We start from the raw sequence: 25,979 nt of genomic DNA on the forward strand, positions 1-25,979 counted from the left end.
GAATGTTCGGCATCTGAAATTGACGCGACGATATCTTGGGTATGAGATGCTGATGTCATGTACACTTCCTCAAGGGAGTGTTTTACTGCTACAAAAATGATCATAATAAAAATGGGCCACGACTATTTTGAAAACTGGTGCAGTCGTGACCTTAGCGTTCCTGAAGATACTGTTCCTGGTACGCGACCCACAGTTCCAAGTGGGATATATTAAATGATGAATGCAAACTGAGACACATTTTAAAGTGTCATGTTGCAGATTTTCCAAGTAAATCGTGTTTAGCTGATGAGTCATTCTTAACAACAGGCCATTTTCCAAAGATTCTCTTTCAGGATTAACCTTTAAAGCCTCTGGCACTTTTTAAGTGGAACGATGCCACACTGTTAATCAACTTACATGGATAATACCATCCATCGGCTGGACGTGTTTGTCGGAAAATACAAAATAAAATGCTAAGAAATGTTCACTATCGTAAAACGCACAAACAGAAAAGTCCAAAGCTGAAGCTGAACACTCCAGAGATGTGTCTGTTGAGATGTGTGATAAATTAATACTTATATTATATATTACAGATGGCCTTAAATGTGGCACTGTTGCTTTAAAATGAAAACGGATTAAATGAATTACGGAAAAATATCCCACAATAACCAGTGTTTATTGTGTCTAATTATTCCAGCAGGGTAAATAACACAGATGCAATATCATATTAGTCCAACTATACAAATGTTCCTCCTGATTTCTGCATTGATGTTGTTTGCTGAAGAGACACATTTACAATGCAAATGTCATTACCATCTTTACAGCCCATCATCAGTGGAAGTGACTGGACACATTTGTGCCAAAACACAGAGACAACAAGAACTCTTCAATTAGCAGTCATTAAGTCCATCGTTTCCGTGCAATCAGGAACACAAATGGGCGCGTGCATGCGTAAACACACACAGATATTCAGATTTGATGTGAAATTATTCAGCAACAACAGATTTGTCCGATTTTTGGGATGTTTCTCCTCGGACTGACCACTCACCTGAAAGCTCGCACCTGAAGCGGTAACGCTCCCCCCGCGTAACAAGATGCACACAAAAGTGGCGGCTACGGCGTGTTTACACACAAACCGTGTTGTGTTAAATGAAGCTGACATGGATCAATATAAAGTCCTGCGATGTTGGCAAGGCCTCATCGGGTTGAATACGATGTGTGTGTGCGCGCGCGCGTGCGTTTGCGCGCGCATGTTATAATATCAGCTTCGAATCCAACTACATTATCCTTTAGTGAAACTGTCACTATCCATTTTATCTGACACAATGCTGAAGAGGGTGGGCACGCACACACACGCACGCACATGCACATAAATAAACAAACACACACTGACACACAGTTGTTATTACCGTGAGTTGTGCGACAATTCTCAGGAGGCTTATCATTGACACTTCTAATTAGGGGCAATGAAATGTAACATATCAGGATACAAAAACACGACAATATACATTATGAAGCCTCACAATGTAATACACATTCTGTTCACGGGTCTGCTTGGAAAAGATATTACTTTACCGGGCATGTCATGGAAAACAAAATGACTTGAGAATTATTCAATTACAGATGGTTTTAATATGTATCTGTACACCTGGATCGTATTGTATTTAACGCCATCACCTGGTCTGAATCGAATGAGATAAATTAAGATATGTAATTAAGCATGTCGCAAAGGGATTGGGTTTACACCTGAAGCTGTCAGAAACGAAGCGGCGTTTTGCAAACTTACCATGTGTGCGAGAGGAAATAAAGAAAGTAGATTGCGCTCAATCTTTCTTAATCAAATATGATTCTGCTGTGACAGCGTTGCTTTGAGTTGTTTGGCAAATCCCGTCTTAAATTAACCGGATCCCGGTAACCCAAATGTTAACACTATTGTTTCCGTTCAAATTTAAAAACACCCTTTCAGTCATTTCAACGGTGAATCTTCATTTGTGGACATGTAGAAAATCAATGATTAGTCTATAATTAGCTATCACAGCGGCACACAAACACCGTCTGGACAGTCGATAAAGCCCGTGGCACCAGTCGGAGGAAATGTCATGATACGAAACACATGGTGGGGGAACAGGAGGAGAATATTCGTGTCTTACCTTTATTGGACCAAATGCATCCAGCGCATCCAGCAGGGAAACAGGGAAAAAAAAAAAATCTATCAGTCATTCTGTTTCATGCTAGGATGCCGAAAACCTGATGCAGTAAAACATTAGCGTCGTATGTTTTTGCAAAGTATACGATATATACATTTAGCACATAACAGCCCACAATTTTAAATTGGTATGAAATGGTACATTAAAGTAACCTCAAAATCCCTTCTAGATTTATAAGGGATATTTTAGTAAGTTTCAGTATCAAGGTTGTAATCGGTTACATTAAAATGAAATTAAAAAAAACAACAACACTGTATTTGCTGCATTACAGAGTGAACACATTAACAAAACAGCCATGTTTGACATCATAGAGTTTATATATCTATTTTGTTTTGACATAATCGTTCAATGACGAGCACACAGAAGGGGTGAGTGCGCGTTGTGTTGTGTTGTGTTGTGTTGTGTTGTGTTGTGTTGTGTTGTGTTGTGTTGTGTTGTGCTGTGTTGTGTTGTGCTATGATGACCATAACGAAATGAAATACAATGTATTCCTTTATTTTCCTTGAACAGTAAACAAGCACAATACAAAAGACACAAACCATTTACACATTCATCACACACACACACAAATACTCACACACACACACACGGTGCTCTTATATAACTCATATGTTAATAAAACACTCAAGAACAACCCATCCATCTGTCCATTCGTCAACAATATACCAATAAATGGATGCAGAAATTCACTGATGCAATGTCATAATGATAATAAAACATAAAGAACATCCATCCATCCATATTCCAATGAGAGGATACTGGAAATCACTGTTGCACTGTTGTTAAGAACGGTAAGAATATATCTATAGAAGTTTGGAAAATGGTGACCAAAAAAGAATAATTTAATCTGAAAACAAATAAAGTGAGAATTTTGTTGTTTTAGTTGAGTTAGTGACGCCCAGCACTTGCTTTTACAGACAGAATATGGGTGACAGAAACACACACACACACACACACACACACACACACACACACACACACACACACAGAGTCACGGCTAACTTCTTGGTCGCACGTGGCTGAAACACACTGCCGAGAAATAGGCTAACACTGTGAGCTATAGTTAGCGGTGTCGACCCGCGTCTTTACAAACGGACGTCACTTTGTAACATCGGCTGTCTGACAGTGAATTATGACAACACTTATTCATTGAGCTCCAATATGCATTTTTTATCAAAACGTCCACACTGACAGAATCTTTATGTAGACAGAGAATAAATGCCTTGAGCGGCGTGACGCTCTGCGTATGTGTGTGTGCGTATGAGTGTGTGTGTGTGTGTGTGTGTGTGTGTGTGTGTGTGTGTGTGTGTGTGTGTGTGTGTGGTAGGGGCATTTCTTTAAGATTAGTAAGGGTTTGAAGTTAATAGTTTGGGGACGGGGCATCGATCTGTTATGTTGATGTCTGATGTCTTGAGGACTCCATAATGATTCATTCCGTGTCAGTGTCTGATGTTGTCAGAGACTCGTAATAAAAACTGAGGCTGTCAGGGAAAAAAAGAAAAAAAAAAAAAGAAAAAAAAAAAAATCTTAGCAGCCATACTTTGCTGCATATAATTGCCCACAGGGAAATAGGCCTGAGGGTGAAAACAACCCGGAATTACCCTTTTTCGTTGTGAAGATCACACTCGAGTTGACAGGACGGGCAGAGGGACTTCCAGTTGTTTACTCCACCGTCCCCAACTTGCCCGCCAAATGCAGATGTTTTTCGCTATTTATAGATGGCCATCCCACTTCTGCAGCGTCTCTTGTCAGAGATATTGAAATGCGGGGGCCGGCGCGGGGGCCGCGTCTGAGCCTCGGGCGACGTTATTTAAACACTGGCCGCCAGAAATTAGAAAAATGACAGTGATTTTAAATGGATTCGGAGAAAGCGCTTTTCCTTTTTTAAGACGTCGAGGAATCCATAACTGTCTTTCACAAGAAAAAAAAAAAGAGAAAGATAAATATTTTCATAAACCTTTGCTTAAATTTATTGACAATAAATCTGACAGCAGGTGCTCATTTTCAATTCGAAATAATTTATGGTAAATTGAAATTCGGGGTCAATTCACCCATCATGGCACTGAAATGATCCGCTCATAGAAATGCATTTAGCCGCTGACTCGATGTAAATCAAATGCTGACGGTGCAGATCCGGTGATGGAAAGACTGAACGGAAAAGATTGACGCGCTTCATTCAAACCCCCTTTTTTTTCGTAATTAGGGAAATTTGACAATGAGACTTCAAGGGCTTTATTCTGATTATCTGAGCACGATTCTTGTCTGTTGGAAAATATAAACAGTCTTAAAATTTCAATCAACGGAATAGCTGGGCAAAATTTAAAATCGTACAAAAAAAAAAAAAAATTGGTTTTAGAAGTACAGGACTATTACTTGTCAAAATATAGAAATAAATTCACTAATTAAGGTTAGTTTAAGGTTATTTTCCAACCAGCTCTACTTGTCTTGTCTTCCTCCAATTTTAATCATTTCTTTATTAACCTTTTTAGTGTTCATTACAGTTTTGGGAATTTTCGACAGGTTTCTATCCATATGTTTTGTGGAGAGGGAAATTTCAGGGTAAATAATACTAGATAGTTTGGAGACTTTCAAGAAGTGAACTCACAATAATCCTCAAGAGAATTAAACCAAAAAACCTTTCACTAAGAACCTGACAGGGGGCCATCAACAGTTAGATAGAGTGCTACATTTGTTTGTTTCTTTGTTTTGTTTGGTTAGTTGGTTGGTTGGCGGGTTAGTTGGTCGGTTGGTCGATCTGTTGCATTGTTGGTTGGTGTTTTGCTGTCAACCACTCTCAATGTATTTGTCTTGTCTGTCACTGCTTTTGAGGTTTGGTCGGTCCCTTTTCACTTTTTAAACAATCTCTTTTTGGCTAATCTATTCTTGTACTTCTTTTAAAACGCCACACTGATATGTTGGGATTTGGCTGAGATCTTTTGTTTTGATACCAGCGCTGCTGCAAAACTGCTATCAGATGGGCCTTCACGTTGGTTCCGGCGACGTCTTTTTATTTTGAAAATCAAGTTCTTAAAAGTGTTTCATCTGTTATGAACGTCCAGTGAAAATTAAAAAGTGAAAAAAAAATCAGTTGGGTGCCTTAAAGTGAGGGTCCAGTGATCCAGTGATAATGTAGTGTTGAGGTAGTGAAGAGCAGCCGGGTCCTCCATTTTACTTTAGATATGCTAAAATTCAACTTAACCCATTTGTCTGGCTGAAATATGGAATACTCACCTCTCACCGGACACAGTCTATGTATATGTGTTTGTGTATATATATATATGTGTGTGTGTGTGTGTGTGTGTGTGTGTGTGTGTGCGTTCAAAGGCAACCGAGGTGAAGACAGATGGGGTGCCGAGCAGAGCCACTCCAGTTCTTTCATCCCTCATCAAACTATTAATTCATCCTCACTCAGGCCACAGCCAGACACACACACACACACACACACACACACACACACACACACACACACACACACACACACACACACACACACACACACTCAGGTCTAGATGAATATTAAGTGATAGATCTACACATCCTCCTTCGCTACTAACTTACTACATGGCTGATTCAGATAAAAGCCAATCATTTACATAATTAACATACGGTTATAGACTTTTTAAACGCCCCCATCCTCCCTCAATATAGATGAACGTAACATATAACATATTTGCAGCCGAGCGGAGAGCTGGCCGATATTTAATCGCTCTCTGAAAGTCATTTACGTGCTAAATCGCTAACGGTGTCTTTTGACGACAAAAGACGGAAACCTGAATTTCAAGAAAAGTCAAACCTTTACGCGCTTGAAAATGCAGATCCCTTGGACAGGATGTTTTGTAAAAAAAAAAAAAAAAAAAACTTATTTTTTCTAGGTGTGTGTGCCAAGGCAGTGCAGCACTGACTCACTGAGCGCCCCCCCACTCCCCCCACCCCACCTCCTGGCCTCATGTAGCGCCTTGCAGTTTAAGTGCGGTGCAGAGAGATGATGTGGCTCAAGGCATAAAACACTAACCTGCAGCCCACATCATTACATTACAGCGAGGCGCGGGGAGAAGGAATTACTGTCAGAGAATAAGAAAATGAGTTGCGTTTCCCACATGCGGTGAAATTTCACAGATAATCAGCGGTGTAATTGCATTCAGGCTGACATTACAGGATTAGACGGTATGAGGACGCGGCGTCACTATTAGCTCCGCCGGTTTCCCCTTCACTCATCACAGAGTGAAGTGACCAAGGAGTAGACACTTCCCCATCTCTGAGGGGCCGGGCCATTTCTAAAGAGTGGTTCGCCGACAATACACAATACGCTCGTGTGTGTTTGCCGGAGAGGGGTTATCGCGGTGAATTTGCGACGGATTGTCATCGGCCCTATTGTCGATTTCTCGGTCACCGATCTGAGCGATGTATTGAAATATATCCTTAAATCTCATCTAACTGTGATCGGATTTTTTCGTTTGCTTTTTTCGATTATGCTTTGCTTCTCGGCGAATTGACTCAACTTATAAAATGAAATGAGAAAATTGGTACTTGACATTACATAAGGCATTATAACAAACTAACTTAAAGAGACTAACTTAAATTAAATTAAATGAGCTAAAAGTCAGTATGGGATTGAAAGATAGTGATCTATTAACCTAAAATAAAGATAAGTACTGGCTATAAATAGTTAATCAATTTTGACGTGACAAGCAAGTTGCAAAAATCAACAGGAAAGCAACTAAAATGATTTTTTTTCTATTTAAAAAAAAAAAAAAATTTTTTGGATGATTTTTTTTTTTTCAAATCACCTTGCTCTGAAAGTTTATGAACCCTTCCTAGCCCAATCTGCGTTAACTCATTTTGTGATTCTGCAAAAAGCGGATGAATTTCTATACATAAAGAAATATTATAATACCAAAGTAATACTAATGTTAGTGATGAGAGGCCGCTGAATCGGTCCATCTGTGGTTCAGGGAGCGTCCCAGGCGCTCTCACCTGTCAACACCTCCACACTTCCTGCTTCAGAGCTCAAACTGACCTGCGAGAAGAGAAATCAAACAACATCGCATCGTTTCTTGATCTTGTTTAAAGGAATCCAGAGCTCTGAAGCGTGTTTTCCATCCAATCCCATTGTTCTCAGATCGACCCGCTCACTGATACAGTTTTACTCCACGCACACGCCCGGTTGATGGTATGTGTGTGTCTGTGTGTGTGTGTGTGTGTGTGTGTGTGTGTGTGTGTGTACGCGTGTGTTTCTGGTGATACTCGATACTTGACATTCAGTGATGGAAGAGCACTTAGAGCAATAATTGGAAATGTTCTTAGAGACAGGGCAGAGCAGTTTTAATGTGATTTGAGGGCATAGTGTGTGAGTGTGTGTGCACGCGTGTGTGTTGCGTGCGTGCGCGTGTGCCCACGGCTTCATACAACTGGAGGGAAATCACAGAGACGGATGACCCTCATGGGTGTATCGACATCTCTCACGGCTGGACAAATGCTTTAGTTAAGTTGCGTTCACTGCCATCGATCCGCGAGCTGTTTAACATTCTCTCTGTAGCCTCGGCTGTGTTCAGATCACGGTATCATCCCACCCTTTTACACCCAAACTAGGTTTTATTACACATGTGATTACATTATTATTGCTATTTTTCACAATGATTTATTGATTTAAGAAAAAAAAAAGGACGAAAGGATATTAAAGAAACGGCTCTCAACTTTGAGTTGTTTTTTTTTTTTTAAATCAAGGCTCCTCCCTTAAGAGAATTTTTATGACTTTTTGGGTGTTTTGTTTGCTGTGTCTCCAAAAATAAAAATAGGCAATTTGATATTTAATTTTTAATTAGTTGCCGCTAATTCTCAGACGTCACATCCTCCTTCATTTCAAAAGAGTTGTGTGAAAAACCCCAAACAAACTGAAACAAAACGACATCGCTGGATTAATGAAAGCACAAGTGCTAAATCATTGATTTGTTCCAGAGAACTTGCAAAAAGAAGGAAACGATTAATTTTATAATAGATTTATGTTTTAATTTATTACACTTATTGTAAGAGGCAAAAATGTGATTAAAAAGTATTAAAAGTGCAGGGCTTTGTGTAATAAAATACAGCAGTCCAATAAGTTCCCTGCATTTTGGAAAAAAATGTTTCATACTGTAGCAATTAACAGATATCTATTTACGAGGCATTATACAATGCAGATGATGACGTAATGATTTTTTTTTTCTTTTTTTAAATCTAGATAAATTAAAAGACATTTAAATGTTAAATTAGACCGAAAGACACTTTTACCATTAATTGGTGAAAACCCCCACAGCGCGATAAACACAGCGCAGGAGGAGGGGTGAGGACAGGCACGCAGAAGATCCAGCCATATAGTTTACTGCTTGATAATGTGCTGGACCTCTAATGAGGGCGGCCTGGTGTGTGCTCGCGGACCCCCAACACAGACACACACACACACACACACACACACACACACACACACACACACACGAGCAGAGTGTTTAGCATACTATGCTGCTCACAGCCAGTAAATGAGTCACATCTGAAACAGTCTAATTAACCCAAAGGAGCTTAACCCACTTATCACAGCGAGCAGGGAGCGAGAGACATCAGAGATAAACAAACACAAAGAGAGAGAGAGAGAGAGACAGTGACAGTCTCGGACTATCACTATCACTGATTGATTTCTCTCAGCAGTGTGTGTTCGGCGTGCATGGGTGTGCCTGCATATGTGTGTGTGTGTGTAAGAGAGAGAGAGAGAGCACATGTGTGTTTACTTGGCAGTCTGATTGATTGGCTTGTACAAAGCAAAGCAAACCCCTTGATGTCCGTTCGCTACTAAAAACACACACGTGCATGCATGCACATTGCAGAGAAACACACACACACATGAGCACATGCACTGCACGGTTTTTCCAAAATGAGGATACAGAGAGCAAAAACATTGAAAAATACATGCGAGTGTTCCTCCTGACTTATTTATGTTTCTATTTCTGCATCTGCCATGAAGACAGGAAAATTAACCCGGAGAAGGGTCCTGAGCTGCAGCCAGCGGGGCAGAGGGGCGGCATTCCTACCCTTTCAACATTTTGGACCTGAAAAATTAAATCAGCTGTTTCGCTACAATAACACGAGCTCCGAATACGTGGCCTGATATACAAAATAAACACGTCCAAACACATTCAGCATTCAAGAAGGAGTTTTGCAGGTCTGCCGTGTAAAACGGATTTGCTGTTCCCCAATGGGAGTATATTATTTTTCACTTATAATCAGAGAAAAGTGGTTCTTGAAGTATTTCGGTGCAACCCCTAAAACAGAGAGGGGAGCCAAAACCCAGCAGGGATGTTTGCAGACGCAGAACACGGTGGGAAGAACTGCGACGTGCAAGAAATTCACTTTGTATTGATATATTTGCTCAATATGAACGGCACGGAGAAATTTGATTTTAAATTCTGAAAAAAAAAGGAAAAAAAAAAACAGTGAGACATACATTGGTTAAAAAACATTACTATTTTTTCTGTGCTTATTTTGTCAAAAAAAAAAAATGTCTGCGACCAACCGGGAATATTTTGGCATATTTTAGCCACCTATGCTGTGTCATGTATGTATATTTTCCTTCCTTAGGCAGATCCTCACCGATACTGAAAAGAGGGCTTTCCGAAAATCACGATTTTCATTATTTTAACATCACCCGGCTTCGCGGTGGCACTAACACCGATGTCAAGGCGGAGCCGCGAACGTGGAGCTTTTCGCTTTTTGATTGAAAATATGAGATGGATGAACAGACAGACTTTGACATCCTTTGGCCCCAATTGTAGTCGGTGAAAAGTGGAAGAAAAATAACCCCGCAGTAATGTAATTTTACAAAGCCTATATGCCTCTTTCCCAGCGGAGCCAGAAGTGCAGTCGGCTGCACTTTAAAGGGGCTGACAGAGAACCTGCTGTTTCTGTTGAAGTCTGCAAAGTGCTACTTTATCAAGCCGCAGTGTAGCCGCGCTGCTGGGTGGGGCCGGAAAACACACCGACATGTATGGAACCGCGATACCTCTTCTGTGTGCATTAAAAAAAAGACAGTATTTACCGCAGATTATCCTTTTTCTGCATATCGCCGAGAGGCCGGGGCCAGTCCCCGGACCCGTCACCCGTCAATCATCAGGCTTACGTATCGAGACAGGTGGCCATTCACTCTCTCGTTCACAACAATTGGCAATTAGAGGCTCCATTTAGGTGGCGGTGCAAAGCCGGAGAACCCCGAAACCGCGCAGGCAAAGGGGAGAACATGAAAACAGTGGGAGACTGGAATTGAACCAGGATGCCTCTCGCTGTGAGAGGAGAGTGGTAATCAGTGCACCGCCGTGCAGCTGAAAGGCTCTAACACCTGGCAACCCAGGCAGTCTCCTATCTGAGTGCAAACCCGCCCGAAACCCTGCTTAGCCTTCTGAATCAGCTGAGGTCGGGCGTGCTCACGGCGTCATGGAGAGAAACTTGTTTCAGATTTTGGATCATTTATTTGAACTCCGTCCAGACACAACAATCAAGTGCATATTGGTAAATAACAATGGTAACAACAACAGCAACGATAATAATAATAATATACATGTATCATTTTATTATTGCATTATTATCATAATCATTGCCAGCATTATTAATATTATTATTATGAATAATAATGATAGCTATGTTTATAATACTATAGTGCAAATAGTTATAAAATATTATCAATAATAATAACAATAATAATTATTATTGTTATTATTATTATCATTATGATATTATGTTATATTATTATAAACATGATTACAATAATTATTACAATTATTTAATAACAACAACAACAACAACAACAACAACAACAACAATAATAATAATAATAATAATAATAATATAATTATATCAATAATTAATTGTTATTATTATTATTATTATTATTATTATTATTATTATCATTATCATTATCATTATCATTATTATTTTTGTGCGTCATAGCTTTCCAAAATCACTGGGAAATTATCAGTCAATTTCTTTATTCTCTTAAAAAAAAATATATTGAGTAGCAAAAAACTGTCTTGAAATCTGCAGTAAAAAAATAACGACAAAGTTGCAAGGACAGGAACAAAGAGTTCATCTGCAATTAATCTGTTTTGTGATCTCTCACTTGGTAAAGTTTAAAAATATGAAAAATGTTACTTAAATGTCGACGGAGAGAAAGGGTGTTTGAAGACAAATGACCAAATAAATTATTTTAAACTCAACCTGATTCGTAAAAATTGGCAGGGAAATGCATCTAATGTACGAACAACACAATATTTTACGATGACCGGAAAACGCCAAAAATCAAGTGTGACACACTGAATAAAAAGAAAATAGCTTCAGGCAAATGAAAAATAAAATCGTGCTACATACAGTGTGTGTGATTTCTGGATATTGCCGTGTTTTTGTAAAAGAAATCCTGATGAAAGGCGGCGGCCACATAAAGGTGTGAAAATACACATCAGCCAGGGTTTCGGCAACCTTTAACTGAAAAGCCAATTTCCACGTGCATTAGCGGCTTTGACCACCTGTGAGTATATGCAATTACATGGTGTTTAAAATGTACGTCTCCATGACATTAGGCTTCCCTCCTGTATGTGTGGGATGCTGTTGTGGCCAAAACACCAAACAGAGGAGAGGAAAAATCAGCTGCAAATTTGAATAAAAAAGAAATAAATGAATTATCAAACGAAGACGAAACAGCCAATCGAAGTCGAGGAATACGTGACGGATCGGCCTATTAGAGCGGAGTCGATTAGTCCGAACGGGGAAACCGAGACAGCTCTGCAGCTGCCGTGGCCGTCGGGGTCAAATAAAACCCGGAGTCGCAGAGTTAACAAAAATAAGAAAAGCGAATTGAAAGCCTAGTATTGAATTTGGGCCGGCGTTCGGTTCGGTTCGGTTCTGTTCCGCGGGAGATAACCCTCTCTCTCTTTCTCCTCTCGCTCTTCACCCCCTCCGAGCATAAAACACGATCATATCAACAAAAGCTCATTTAACACGTTGACAAATTTACAGCTCTGCAGAGGAGATAAAAATGATTTCAAATGAGCTTTATTTCAGAACAAAGAGCTTCGGGTTACCAACCCCGGAGCTGTCAGGGATGTCGGGCGTCGAGAACGGTGTTCTGTTACAGCGCGGCTGCACTTCACGTTTCTGATGCGTTTCCGTCAGCTGACCGTAATTATTCCGGGATATCCAGCTTCCTGCTTCCGAAGCAAAAAACCCCCAACCACAGTCTTGTATCTTCTTCGGTTCCCAACGGAACCACCAAGAACATTGGCGTCTCTCTCTCTCTCTCTCTCATACTGTTGTAATCAATCATCAGTGCAGTCCTCTCTCTCCCTCCCCGCTTGGGCTGACAGCTCCTATTTGTTATACACCATCACAATGCTGGCCCGGAACATGCATATACAGCATCGCACACACACACACACACACACACACACACACTCACAAGCACTGCACACATACGCACACACAATGCTCAGTGTAAATAGATTGTTAACTATTGGAATGTCGGACGATGAGACACAATAGTGGAACGTTCTCCATCTGCTCTTGAGAAATCAATGTTTTCACTTTGCTTAATTAAAGAATGCCGCCTTTTTAAAGCATTTTTTTAAAAGAAATCCTGAAAAAAAGGGGATGTAAATAAACCAGAAAAAGGATTCATAGTCAGCAAAATATATGCTTTGTCTGCTGAAGTATAAGTGCAAAATGACAGATAGGATGGATGGATGGATGGATGGATGGATGGATGGATGGAGATAGATAGATAGATAGATAGATAGATAGATAGATAGATAGATAGATAGATAGATAGATAGATAGATAGATAGATAGATAGATAGATAGATAGATAGATAGAACTGACTTAATGCATCTGCGTGTAGTATAAGCACATACGAATATGACGTAGTTATTTTGCCTTCAACTCCATCAGCCCTGATGCGTTAAAAAAAAAAAGGGATTCCAGAAAACTCCTTTATTTCGGAAAAAAATCGCCGTTCTAATCCTTTCATTAATAATGAAGTAACAACTGAAGACCGGTCTGTTTGTCTGCATTTACTTGCAAAATCGGCCCGATTGATCCGCCCGGCGTCACGTGGCCGTCTCAAAGATGGAGCGGTGGGAGTCAAAGTGCACTCGGCCGGTACGGCGAAGATGCGAAAGGCTCATTAAATCAGCCCCCCGAGCTCCGTCTCCCCTCCCCTCTCCGACCCCCCCGACCCGTCAGACTGTTTTACTGTGGGTGCAAAGCTGCGACAGGCCTCGAAATCACCACGCTAAATTTCCGTGAAATTCCACAGGTTCTAAGAACGTGGACTCGAAAAAAACACTTCCGTGTGTTTTTACGTCAGGAGAGAACCGCCAGCGGATTTTCACGAGAAAAAGCCCCGGCTTCCGACGCCGTACCCGCCACAAATACACCTCTATTGCTGTACCGCTGACACTGAAAGCGCCTCCATTTTTCATTTGAATTCATGCAACCATAAAATATCACCCCGAAACGTGGAATCCCGTGAACTGGTGTCCATTTTTCACCTCGGCGGCCTTTTGGTCCTCTTACCGAGAGGGTTATTACAGATTTCAGCTGCAGTCGCCCATGTCATCGACGGGAAACGTGGACTTCAGATAAGATGGGGAAAAGGTGAATTAGAGGCTGACCGTCACAAATAAGTTCACAACTGGTGGTGGAAACAGGAAGCGGCGAGCCTGTTGATGAAGGAGAGACAGGAATGCCGCGTTCATTGGTCGTTCCTGTCTTCCCGGCACGCCTGTCAATCACACTGATGCACGGCGACACTAATGTTTTGACAAATCGGGCTCTCTGATTGGCTGAACTCTGCCCCCCCCCCCCCCCCCCCCTCCCTCAGCTGGATGTTTGTGTCGATGTTTGTGTCGCACTTTACGGTGACAAGCGTTAAAGTACGTCCCACTCGAAAATAAGGTGTCGCTGCTTAATAATATAAACGCAGGTTGGTCTGTCTGCAGGCTGAATTACATTTAAATTGCAACCCCCTATGTGTGTGTGTGTGTGTGTGTGTGCGTGCGGGCATGTGCATGTCGGTGCGCATGCGTGCGTGCACGTGTGCGTGCGCGTCTAGTCTTGCCAACCTCAGCATTTTTTTCTGCACATTATTCTTGGTCATTTGATTTGAGAGGCTCTCAGGATGAACCTGCCGATGCAAGCATTTTTTCCAACACACACACACACACACACGCACACACACACACACGCACACACACATCCCCCTTCCTTCCTCGCTCTCTCTTTTCTCGCCCTCCCTCGGCTAATGAATGCAAATAACCTGAAAATGCTCATCTGCGTTGAATCATTGCTTCTGCTATGGAAACCCCCTCGGTTCTATAGAACCCACGTCAACCGGATTTACCGTGTTATTTCGCATTTTATCCTTCTTAAATTTTGATATTTATTATCGAAATGCAGAATCGTATCTTTAAAAACACATTCTAGTGCTTCTTTTCCAGTGTCGGTATACCCATCCATTTTTTTTTTCCTCCTGCCTGAACAAAACACCGCCATGAATATTGAATCCGTCTATTGTCTGAAATCTGTAGGCTGATTGTCTGCTTGGCTCCACCCCAAATGAGAGGGTCCCAGGGGGGACGGGGGGGTTCTTTAAATCGGGATTGGGAGGAGAAAATAGCAGATTTTTTTTTTTATAATTATTATTTTTGAAAAATTCTATTTCGGACGTGATGATCATAAAGGAGCAAAATCAGGGAAATAATTCAATTTGTATAAATACTCTAGGTGTATTATAATCCACCTGGAAGATGTGCTCGGCGGATGGGGAATCCACCTGATTTCGACGACGCACCGAAAGACATCCCCCTCCAAATCAGCGGAAATTCCCTCGATTCTTAATATTTAGCCACGTTTCCGGAGTAATCCCATCAAATCGGCGAGAAATGACCCCAAAAATAGGATCCAAATCGAGAAAAGGGCCATTTCGTGCTTGTTTGCGCGTGTACGGGCGCTCGTGGGCGGGTGTGCTCCGGGCACTTCCGGGGACGGCGGGGGGTCACGGGGTGTCGGGGCCTTTATTTTGGGACGGGGCGAGGCGGGTGAGGGGGCTGCTGTACGTACATGGGCGGCTGACAGAGGAGTGAATGAGCGGAGCAGCAGGCTGCCTCTCCTCCGCCTGTAAGGCACACTGTGACCCAGATAGCATAAAGGATTTCACGCATTCGGGATCCCTCTAAATTAAAGACACTCAATTCTCTTTCTTCTCCCCCTCTTCTCCATCACGCGGCGAGGGATATGCGCGGATCAGAATGGTGTCGTGGACGGAGGAGAGAACTCGTCTCCTCCTCCTCCTCCGCCTCCTCCTCCATCCTCTTCTTACTAAATCATCAAAAGGAGTTAAAATGCCAACAGACATAATGAGGTTGTGGAGTCTACCAGCCCCCACCGCCGCCGCAGCCGCCCGCCCACCCCCATTTCTTCATCTCTACCCGCTTCGCTCCTCCGTTATCTCTCCCCGACTCTCTTCTTCGCGCGCTTCCCCCATCATTTGCGGGTGAAACACAAGGTTAAAAATAAGAGATAATATTGTGTGTTTGTCTTCTTTTTGAAAATCCAGTGAAAAGAGCAAACCTGCGGTTGTCCTGCCTTTGCGCCTGAGCACATGCGCGCGCACACACACACACACATACACACACATATATTTGCAACGCGCAGACATACAGGCAAGTGGGCACAACGCATTTTAACAAACAAGTAAGCAGGAATTATAATGATCAAGATATTGACTAATATTGGAAAAATTAAGATCCATCCGTTGGTTTTGCGATTTCCTTAAAAAACCAAAACATGATGCAAAGATAGAAGGAGATAGCAGTTTTTAGCATAAATGCTAGTTAATCAGCTCCTTTTCATCCTCTTGGATCAGAAGCAGGAGGCCAATATGTTATTGTTGTTGTTGTTGTTGTTGTTCTTCCCTATAGTTCCGCAAACTCCCAAAAAAGTCACCCTTATTTATCTCCTTTAAGTCCGGGACACCTGCTCCTGTCAAGCTATAGGTCAAATATGGAGCAATAAATCATGAAATATCTTCAGAGGCTTTACCGCATCCCACGCTCTTTATCTACGATGAAGAAAAACTCATCTGCAATCAAAGCGAGGGAGCCGAGGAGACTGCAGAGGATCCGCGGCGATGCTTTACTGTGGCTTTCAAACGCAGAGATAACAGGCAACAAACGCGGCGGCGAGCATCTTCCGGGGGCCGTAAACCGGGGGCCCCTTAAACCCTCCCGGGCCCCGACGCAGCAAATGGCACGGCGGTGAGACCCGCTGCTCGGGAGGAGTGGCCGCAGCAGGTTTTTTCTATTTACCGCTGTTGTTTTGGCCTTTTTAAAAAACACAATAATAATGATAAATGGATTATTTAAATTTTTAAAGAATGTTTCTACACTGTGATTGATGTGACATCACTTCCTGCCGATGTTGAGACGATTTCTTTTGCTCATTTTCACTTCCTTTCCTTTTATATCAAGGGATATCTTTCAGATCCAAGTACTATTTAGTGCGTCACCACCTTGCAGTTTTAAAGCACTGGACTACATTCACCCGTTCTCACACACACACACACACACACACACACACACACACACGAGCTGTTATGCAAGCCGATGACCACTTCGGCATGCAGCCAGGAGGATCGAACCGCCAACCAGCTCTTCCGACTGAGCCGCTGCTATGTGTTTTTTTTTTGCTTATCTTTAAGGGAGCCGGTAATTGTGTGGTTTCATCCTTTTCCTGCAAGCAGCAGGTGAGCTTCCTTAAAGCAAACAAATGACAAGTATTTCATCCAAACACATTTTCTTTTTTTAAATTCCATTTGTACGGCCCATCCCATGACGCCTGGCGACGGTCGGGTTGAGACCCCACTTTGCCGCCGCAGCTCGCTAACTCCTCAGCAGAATGAGATGAAGTGCTTTTTGGGTTCATTTAAATGTTTCTATTTTAAATTCATGCAGTCGGGAAACGACCTGCAGCCGGTGCGTTTCTTCCCTTTTTCTGCTGCGCCGGCAAAAAAAAAAAACCCTTTTTTTTTCATGCAACGGGAAGGTAATAAAAGTCGAAACATTTGACCAGAACCGCGGCCGAGGGATGAAGACGCGGCGATGAAGACAAGCCGCGAGAGGCTGCGGCTCATGTTTCCTCTGACAAACTTGTCAATGAAATGAAGCTAATGAGATATGAAGAGCCGGATGAAGAGAGAACTCTTCAACGTCCCACACAGCTCATAAAGATGGCCGATCATAACACAGAAAAAGCTACTCCCATAAGAGGACTTGAAATTAGCTCGCAAGGAAATGTTGTTTAACTCTCTCCTGGCAAGCTTAGATTCAAACAATGCTAGAGTAAACATGTAAATTATGTGTTATTTTGATTATGGGTTGTATGTATGTATGTATGTTTGTATGTATAAAACACAGCTAGGTGGATTAATAAATTAATAAATATTAAATAAAATAAATAAATAAATAAATAATCGGTACTACGAATGATGAAAAAATATATAGTTAGATAGATAAATAAGTAAAAAGATGAGCATCAAACACATATAACTACATTCATAAATACATATATATATATATACATATATAAACACATGAATGTGTAAATAGATGGATAAATAGATGGATAAACAAATGGAATTTTAAAATTATGAGATGAAAATAGAACAAAAACAATATGAAAAAATAGGATTTCAACATGGCAATTATATTTATAAACAAAATGTATTGATATATGTATCTATTTGAAGTTATTTGTACCTGATATTCAAATATAAAAAACCCACTGCCTCCTCAACGTGTTGCCCTAGGGGAACTTGGCTAGCGGCGAGGGGTTTCCAGCGTCAGACGCAGCGTCGCGCCGGTCGAGGGGCTTTTCTCAGGCGCATCGCACCGACACTCTGGGACGAAACTCAAAACTAGAAGCCGCGGTGGAGACCAGCATGCGGGAAAGCGGGCCCGCTGATGATTCACAGCGTGTGAAATCCCAAATTGAGAAAATGAAATAAAAAATGTCGACGCCAGGGCCAGAAATATCCTTTAAAAAGACAGCGCAACCGACGGCCCCCTAAAATGGCCTCAAAAAATATCCAGAAAAAAAATCCCTGAGTGTTGGAAACAAGATGACCTTTGGTTGACCCCCTGGGGTCACAGGACCGCATCAAAATAAATATATGTATCCGAGTATTTTGCACTGACAGGAGTATACCCAGCCTGTTTAAAGAACACAAATAGTGATTTCCACTGTAGTTTACTTTCATGCTTCTGCTCTGCCAGCCTTGAATCCTCCATTGAACAGAATCCTGAGTGGACTGGAAGGTTTCACCACCTCTGCCTCAATCAGCTGAAATCCACACCTCGACAAACCGGGCCTAACCCAATGTGACAGTGTGATGTATGAGTGTGTAAAAGGCCGACTGAGGTCAGAGCCCAGCAGTGTGCTGACAGTCAGCAGCCCCACTGCCCTGGATAATAGCGCCCTGCGCAGAGACGCCTGGCCGGTAGATCCTGACGAGGGGAAAAAAAATCTCACCGCCGATCTGCATCCGCAAGGCCGTCGAGCGGACGGCGGTGTCGGCCCAATTAAAATGTGACACCCCGAACACAAGCGGGAGCTGTGGGTTTTTTGTCGTCTCGGCTCGACTGACCCGCCGTTGACCCCGAAGGTCACCGATCTGCGTTCGGTGAAGAAAAAATAAAACAGAAGATGTGTTTTCGCAGCTCCGCACAGCCGAAGGTCCGAAACCCGGAACACACACTTGCACGGCTCTCGCCCTGCGGTCAAAAGGAACTAATTGGACGTGAAGCAGGATATTTTTTGATATTTTTATATTATCCTTTTAATACAGTTTAATACTGTTCTCATCAATTCGCAGCTTCCTGTGTCATGTCACCATGGCGACCTGACACATGCGTCACTCCGCCTCTTAAAAGACCTGACTATTTTTTTTTATAGCGCTTCTGTCTTTCGCCCCGAAACGACCCGGCGGCTCGGCGAAGGACTCAGGACGACCCTCTCCAACTAGACGTCAGATGGAGGTCTGGCTTTAAAAGCATCCTTTGCAAAGCAGCATTTGGTGAAAACGCAGCCCTGAGATGAACCCGAATTACCTGAAAAATTCCATCCAAACACTTGATTACTTATTCATTTGGTATTCCAGTTACTGTCAGAGGAATTCATCGTGTCTGAAAAGAATTTATGAATAAAAAATAAACAGAAATGGAGGACGGCCCTATTTTTTGAACGGCTGGGGAGCTTTTAATTGTGTGAATATTTTTTCAGCGAGTTTCAGCGCCAGAGAGAACTTGTTTCCATGTGAACGAACAGACGGGGGTAATTCGGCAAAAAACGCGACCTTGATTTGCCTCGACCTTCCAGCGCCGTCACTCGGTGGAGGAGCGGCGTTCTGATTAGCGCCATTCATTTCGGTTTCTCAACACTCGAACCCCGAGCCTGATTAATTAGACGCTGCAAACATCAACTGGAATACTTTGGTCCTTAACGGTTTTTATTTGATTTTAGACTTAACGGCGACTGCGGGTAAATGTGATCAGTTCAGAAGGAGGCTGAGTTTGACGGCACTGGAGGGGAAACGTAATTTGTGTAATTCATTCGTTCATTGTCTATAACCCTTGGCCTGCGCCGAGGGTAGCCTATCCCAGCTGGAGCTTATCCGAGCCGTCATTGGGTGAGAGGCGAGGTTAATCCTGGATTGGCTGGGCCGCTTACAGAGACATAAAACCATTCACCCTCTCATTCACATTTAATATAAAGACAAAAAACCATTCACGTGACAGACATGCAGCCGTTCACTAATGCATTCACACATCCTACTGAGACAAATAACCATTCACTCACTCATTTGGGCAATTTAGGGTCTCCAACGAACCCATTGGGTGTTTTTGGACAGCGGGAGGAAACAGGAGAAGCAGAAGGAATCCACGAGGGAAACATGTCGGAATCAAACCGGGCACCTTCCTGTGAGGCTGAACGCTAATCATGCCGCCTGGGAAATGTAATTAACGCAATGATAAGATGGTTCTTCGTTAACAATAAATGTCAGAAATCGTCTGCTCTTAATCTTCTATTACGGTCGAAGCAACCGACGAAGAAGGAGAGATTCATTTTCTTCTCAGATCAGACCTTTCGCCATATTTTAAGGCCGAGAAATGCATTTCGAAAACAGAGAAAATGGCCACCGGAGTTAATACGGAAATCCGGCTGTTTTAAAAGCCAACTGATTTTAAACTGATGCCGATGTGACGAAGATGATGTCAAATGTGAAGGAAGGGCCACGCAGACGCCAACAAAACTGGTTACGGAAGGGACTGCCGTCGGCGGTTCACTCCCCCGTCGCGGTTTCTTGGGAAACGATGAGAATTATCGAATATTGTCTGAGATTTTCATTTCTTTTTTTGGTAACGACAAGAGTATATATCATACGTATATATACGTATATATATGTGAATCCACTGTGTACTCATATGCAACTCTATTAGCAGCTTCCTCGTAACATCGCGCCAACAACATAACATGTGTTTAACGAAGGCTTCATTCCCTCATTGCTGCATGTTATGCAGAGCGGCTCGGCCTGTGGGAATCACCTGTTCCAATAAATCCACATATCAAGTAGAACTCCAGGGTATTGTCTGTTAAAATCTTTCTTTTTCTTGGAAGTTGTAGGCTTTTCTTCTGTTTCTTTACTAGACCTTTTCCCCTTCGGAAAGAAACTTTCCGTCCGATTTCTGTTTTTTACTAATTTTGCCAACTCATGGGTTACATTTTTCGCTTAAGTGACGGAGATGTAACCGAGAGATTCCGGTCATTTTTCAAAATCAAAGATTTGTTCAAATAAAGATTGTCAAGACTCAGATAATAAATACGACGGAAATAATTGATTATTTCTCGGGCGGCCCGGTCCCAATTGATCCACGGACCAGTATCGGCCCGTGAGCCGGGCGTTGGGGATCACTGTGTTAGACCATCACCTCCACATGATTCAATCACTTGGACTCCATCTTAATGTTTAATCCGCAAAAGGTTTGCATGAGAAACCCTCACAACTATGTATGACAACTGAAAGTTTTCTTTTTTTTTCCATTTTATTTCCTTTCTATCTATAAACCAGAGCTTCTCTATTTTTATGTCCTTAACGTGACGTTCTGCTTTGATTCATCAGTTCCGCCAGGAAACGGCATTTGTCTCTCACTCCGTCTTTTGGGATGTCGGTCCGGCGACGTGTCGCCAGACACTACAGATGTTCACACTCACAGCTGGATGCCCAAATGGGACAAAATCCCGGCCCTCAAGACCCTCGGGGGCCGAAAGGGCTGCTGGTTGGCGATGTAGTAGTCAGCGTATGCTAACGGCACCGCTGACACAAATTACAAATGAAATAGAGACAAATAACAAAAGCCATTTGCGGAGGAAACGACTCGTAATTTTGCAAAGCTCCCAATATTCCCCGGCTCTTTGTCTCACAAGTGTTGTTGTTGTCTCTGAAGTGGCCATTCACGCAGTAATAGCAGACGGATGTAGCACAAAACACGTTCGGTATAAAAAGTTTTAATTTGTTTCCTGTTCACATATTTCCCTCGAACTGAGGTAAAAAAAATGGGGATCTTGAAAGACTTAGTAAAAGAAGAACGCCGGAACAAATGTCCGCAGGGCTGTACAGAATATATCCTGAGAGGAAAACGTGTCAGTCTGCATTTGGAAGCAAAAAATTGTATTGCGGTCTCGAGTCAAGGATGACTTCTAGAACACAAAGGGCGCTGTAGGTCTATCAGTTTGGTTTGACTGACCTGCCATTCACCCGGTTGTACGCGGGTCGGCATGGAAACTACATGATTTGAAATGCGATGAAAAGCTTGTATGACTTCACACAGAATTGGATCGCACAGCAAATAAAGTAGAGCCATTTCCAGAAACGGGCAAAAAAACATGATCACTACTTCCAATCAGAGAGCTACTGTTCAAAGGCCTTTATCAAGACAGGCAAAAAAATACATATATATATATATATATCGGGGGGCTGCATTATCATTAAACTGTTCATTCATTTTTTGCGGATAATTTCAAATATGATGAATTATTTTTAGTTTTCAGGTATTATATTAGAACAAAAAAAATGTAAGTTCGTTTTCCAATTAACTTAAAAAAGATATTTTTTTTCCACATCATTTATAATTATCCACCCAAAATGAGTAACTTAATAAATTTGAAAATAATTACTAAATATATAGAATTTTTTTTTTTTAAGTAGAAAAATGACTAACTGAAAGCTTGGGGACTTAAAGGAAACGCATTCATACATTCACCTCCACACACTCACCCACACAGACAGATATTTATATATACATATATATGTACTTTTAGTGTATATATAAACAGACGACTGCATCGTTGGCGCCTATATAAATGTTTCAGCAGGTAGAATGTTAATGTATAGCATCTATATACTTGAAAACTTCTATTGTTCGGAAACATGAAAATGGTCGCGTCTGAGAGTTCTTCTTCTTCTTCTTCTTCTTCTTCTTCCTCTTCTTCTTCTTCTTCTTTTGAATGCAGCACAGAGAGTGTGTTCAGGAAGGAAAACCTCCGACGCCTCTGCACCTCAAAGGGGCTGTGTGACTTTCACACAGCCGCATGTTGTCGCAGGTGAAAGTGAGCATTTGTTGAGAGGAAGTTCTTTTTCAAAGGGCGGATTAAAAGTGCTTTGGTTCCGCCCCTGGAGAGAATGACTGCGGCTCTCAGGATGGAAGACGCCGTCGCAATTCAAGGCAGAACTAGAAGGATGTTCTTTTTAGGATTTTTCTCCATTAATCTCTCATTCTGTTTGTTCAACATCCCGATCGAGTAATGAGACGACTAGAAGTTGGGCTTCTCAAACTTCCCGGGTCCTGACCTCCAAAATAAAAGTCTTAGTTTTATCAACACCTGCTACCTGGAAGTGTGCAGGCGCGGATGTGCGTAAGTGTGTATTTGAGTCACTCTAAATGTTGAATACAATCTTTTACCGAACTATGTTCATTTATATATTCATCATCTAAACCCGTTATCCTGCACTCAGCGCAAAAGGGTGCATATACAAATACATATATATATATATGATCCCTTTGGTCCAAACTATTCATTAATTCATTATCTATAATGTTTATCCTGCAGGGTCGACAGGTGGGTGGAGCCTGTGATTGGGCGAGAGGTCAAGGGTCACCACGAGGGATCAATAAAGAATAGCGGCCCCTTGAGATACGAAGCACAATTTCAGCAAATTTTATCCTTGAAATACAAAAAAAATGTCATGACTTGAATACATGAGCAAGAAAATCAAAATTCTAAATTCTCACGGTGAGCGCCAAGCGAGCTCCCATATTTTGCTTCATAACGCCGCCGCTTCTTGTGAATTGCATATTCCAGCATCCCTTAGCCAGTTGGTCCAAATAGTATGTACGGTACACGGATCTCCTTCGTTCATTTATTCATTTAAGATTATCTGCCGTATATTTATTCGTGGAAAAAAAATGTCCTGCTATCTCCTATTTATATTTACATTCATTTTTATTTTCCTTTTTTTTTGACATAACTGTTATGCTGCTGTGACAAAGGAATTTCCCCTTTGGGGATCAATAAAGTTTATCTTATCTTAAATCAACATACGAAACCACTTCTAGAACAAATTAGATTCATATCTTAAGGGACCACTGTACAAATGAATATTATTTTTTAGAGACTTACAAATATTGACAAGCCTCATATAGACATACAACCACCTCCAATGAGCCTCTGGCATTTTTCTCTGACCGTGGGACGATTTCATCGGAAACCCAAGACTCCGAGCCGAAGACCTCCTGCCGGATTTGAACCCGGAAGTTTCTTGCCGCGAGTGTTGGCCACCGCACCGCCGATGAGCCCTGACATTATTCTTGGTCAAGTCTTCTCGTCATGGCAACTGGACTTTTCACCCTTCAACCGAGAAGAAACCAAAGATGTCTTTCGGATGAGGGGTGAAAAGTCTTCAAGTGAAGAAATTCAAGTCCGGTTGCCACGACAAGAAGATTTTGACAAGAATTCACCATGAGAACCTCCACAGACACATAATGATTATCTGAATTATCATTTTTTTAATATCTTTCATCTTTCCAGCGCACATTCTTGATGATTTCAGTTAATTTCTTACCAATTTACAAATATCTATGATATGATTTTAACCGAGACATTAAGAAAAACACAATTATTACTAATTGGGTAAGAATTGTATTTTTTTTTTTGTCTTTCATATTAATTAGATTGCAACTTGTCACTTTTGATTACAGTTACTTTTTGGAAACGTGCACCCCCCCCTTCCAAGAAAGTTAATTAAAACAGTTATAACTATCATTAGAAGACAAATCTTCCTTCCCCACGAACAAGCGTTTTAACTTACGCGATCCAAAAGTGGTTTACTGCCAAACGAAAGAAGCTTCCACGTGACAATCAAAAAAGCAACTGGCAATAACACGGTTATGAAGGCGCAGTTTGCGCAGCCACCTGCGTACCTGCACATTACATTCAGCGGGAGTAAAAGCCGTGAAAACACCTTTGGCTCTAAGTTGTCGTCACTCTGCAGTCCCATCACACTCTGTTTACTGTAGGAAAGTCGCTTCGGGTCCGACATGGCTGTGGCGGCGCAGATGTGTATTTTGCATCGAAATGGTCCGCGAACAAAAAGTCTTTATGTGGCAAAGGATCGGGGACAGGTGTGGGATAACAATCACCCCGGACGCCTTTTGTAGCCAAATAAAAGGAAGATTAAACACGCACATGGGTTCAGATGGAAAAAAAAAAAAAAAAAAAAAAACACACACACACACTTTGGACATTAGCAGACTTATTGGGATCCTGAATCAGTTCTGCGAGCAAGAAAACTCCGAATAACTTCCAACATGTCCGACAGATTCAAGGACCCCCTCGCCCTGTGGACCGAGGCTCCAGGCAAAGTGCGAGAAAATAATTCTTATTAGACTTGTTTCCTTCTTATTCATGGCAGTGTTTGGGGCGGGTATTTATCATTGTCTTTTTTTATAAGAAGATCATTTCCTTTTATACCCAGCAGGTCAAACCTTATCGTCATTACAAGAGCATTCATTCATTGGCTCATTATTTTGCAGTCAGCCAATGACAGCTGTGGGCTTTTCACAGTCGGTCACATAGAGAGCGACCGAGCATGCAACATGCAACCATCACGTCAGAATAGAACAAGCATCCAATGTCTATTTTTGAATATTTTCAGGTAAAACATCAATAATTACAGGCAAAGTTATTTCTCGCTCCTTCATTTTTGGCCAAAGTAGCAGGAAATTGTCTGTCAGTCATCAGCAGCTCACCCCGGTCGCCATGGGTGACCCGGCGGAGGTCAAAATCAAATCAACTTGTAAAGTGCGATCCGGGTTTCAGCTTCACGGAGGACTTTTTATACGCTGTTATTGTGATATATGTGGCGTTTTAAGACAAAGAGGCATTCCTGACAGGTTGCGGATGCTTCCCCGAAGGTCGCGGGAGGCAGGCGCAAAGACAAAAAGGTGATTTGCCCTCCCTGTTTTGTGGAAGTATAATGACAAAATGAAGAATTCTGGCAGCATCTCGTGTTAAAATACAAAAACCGGGGTGGTTCGGGGACAGAGTGATGAGATTATTGCACATAATCTGAAGTAGCTTTTCAGCAGATATCTAATTTGACATTTGTATTT

At 41.9% G+C, this 25,979-nt stretch overlaps 1 protein-coding gene across 10 annotated transcripts in view; it reads right to left on the bottom strand.

Annotated features, from left to right (window-relative positions):
• rbfox1 (RNA binding fox-1 homolog 1) overlaps nucleotides 1-25,979 on the bottom strand; it is a 231,109-nt gene that overhangs the window by 74,684 nt on the left and 130,446 nt on the right. The window contains exon 1 of one of the 10 annotated variants that reach the window (XM_086170549.1): nucleotides 7,161-7,179. The exons of the other annotated variants lie outside the window; for them this stretch is intronic. The gene's annotated coding sequence lies outside the window, so the exon portion shown is untranslated. Of the gene's footprint in view, nucleotides 1-7,160; nucleotides 7,180-25,979 lie in introns of those variants that run through there. 10 annotated transcript variants of the gene reach the window in all.

The sequence above is a fragment of the Fistularia commersonii genome, chromosome 23, assembly GCF_037954325.1.
Source record: "Fistularia commersonii isolate RoL2024-O1a breed Wild chromosome 23, RoL_Fcom_v1.0, whole genome shotgun sequence".
NCBI classification, from domain to species: Eukaryota; Metazoa; Chordata; class Actinopteri; order Syngnathiformes; family Fistulariidae; genus Fistularia; species Fistularia commersonii.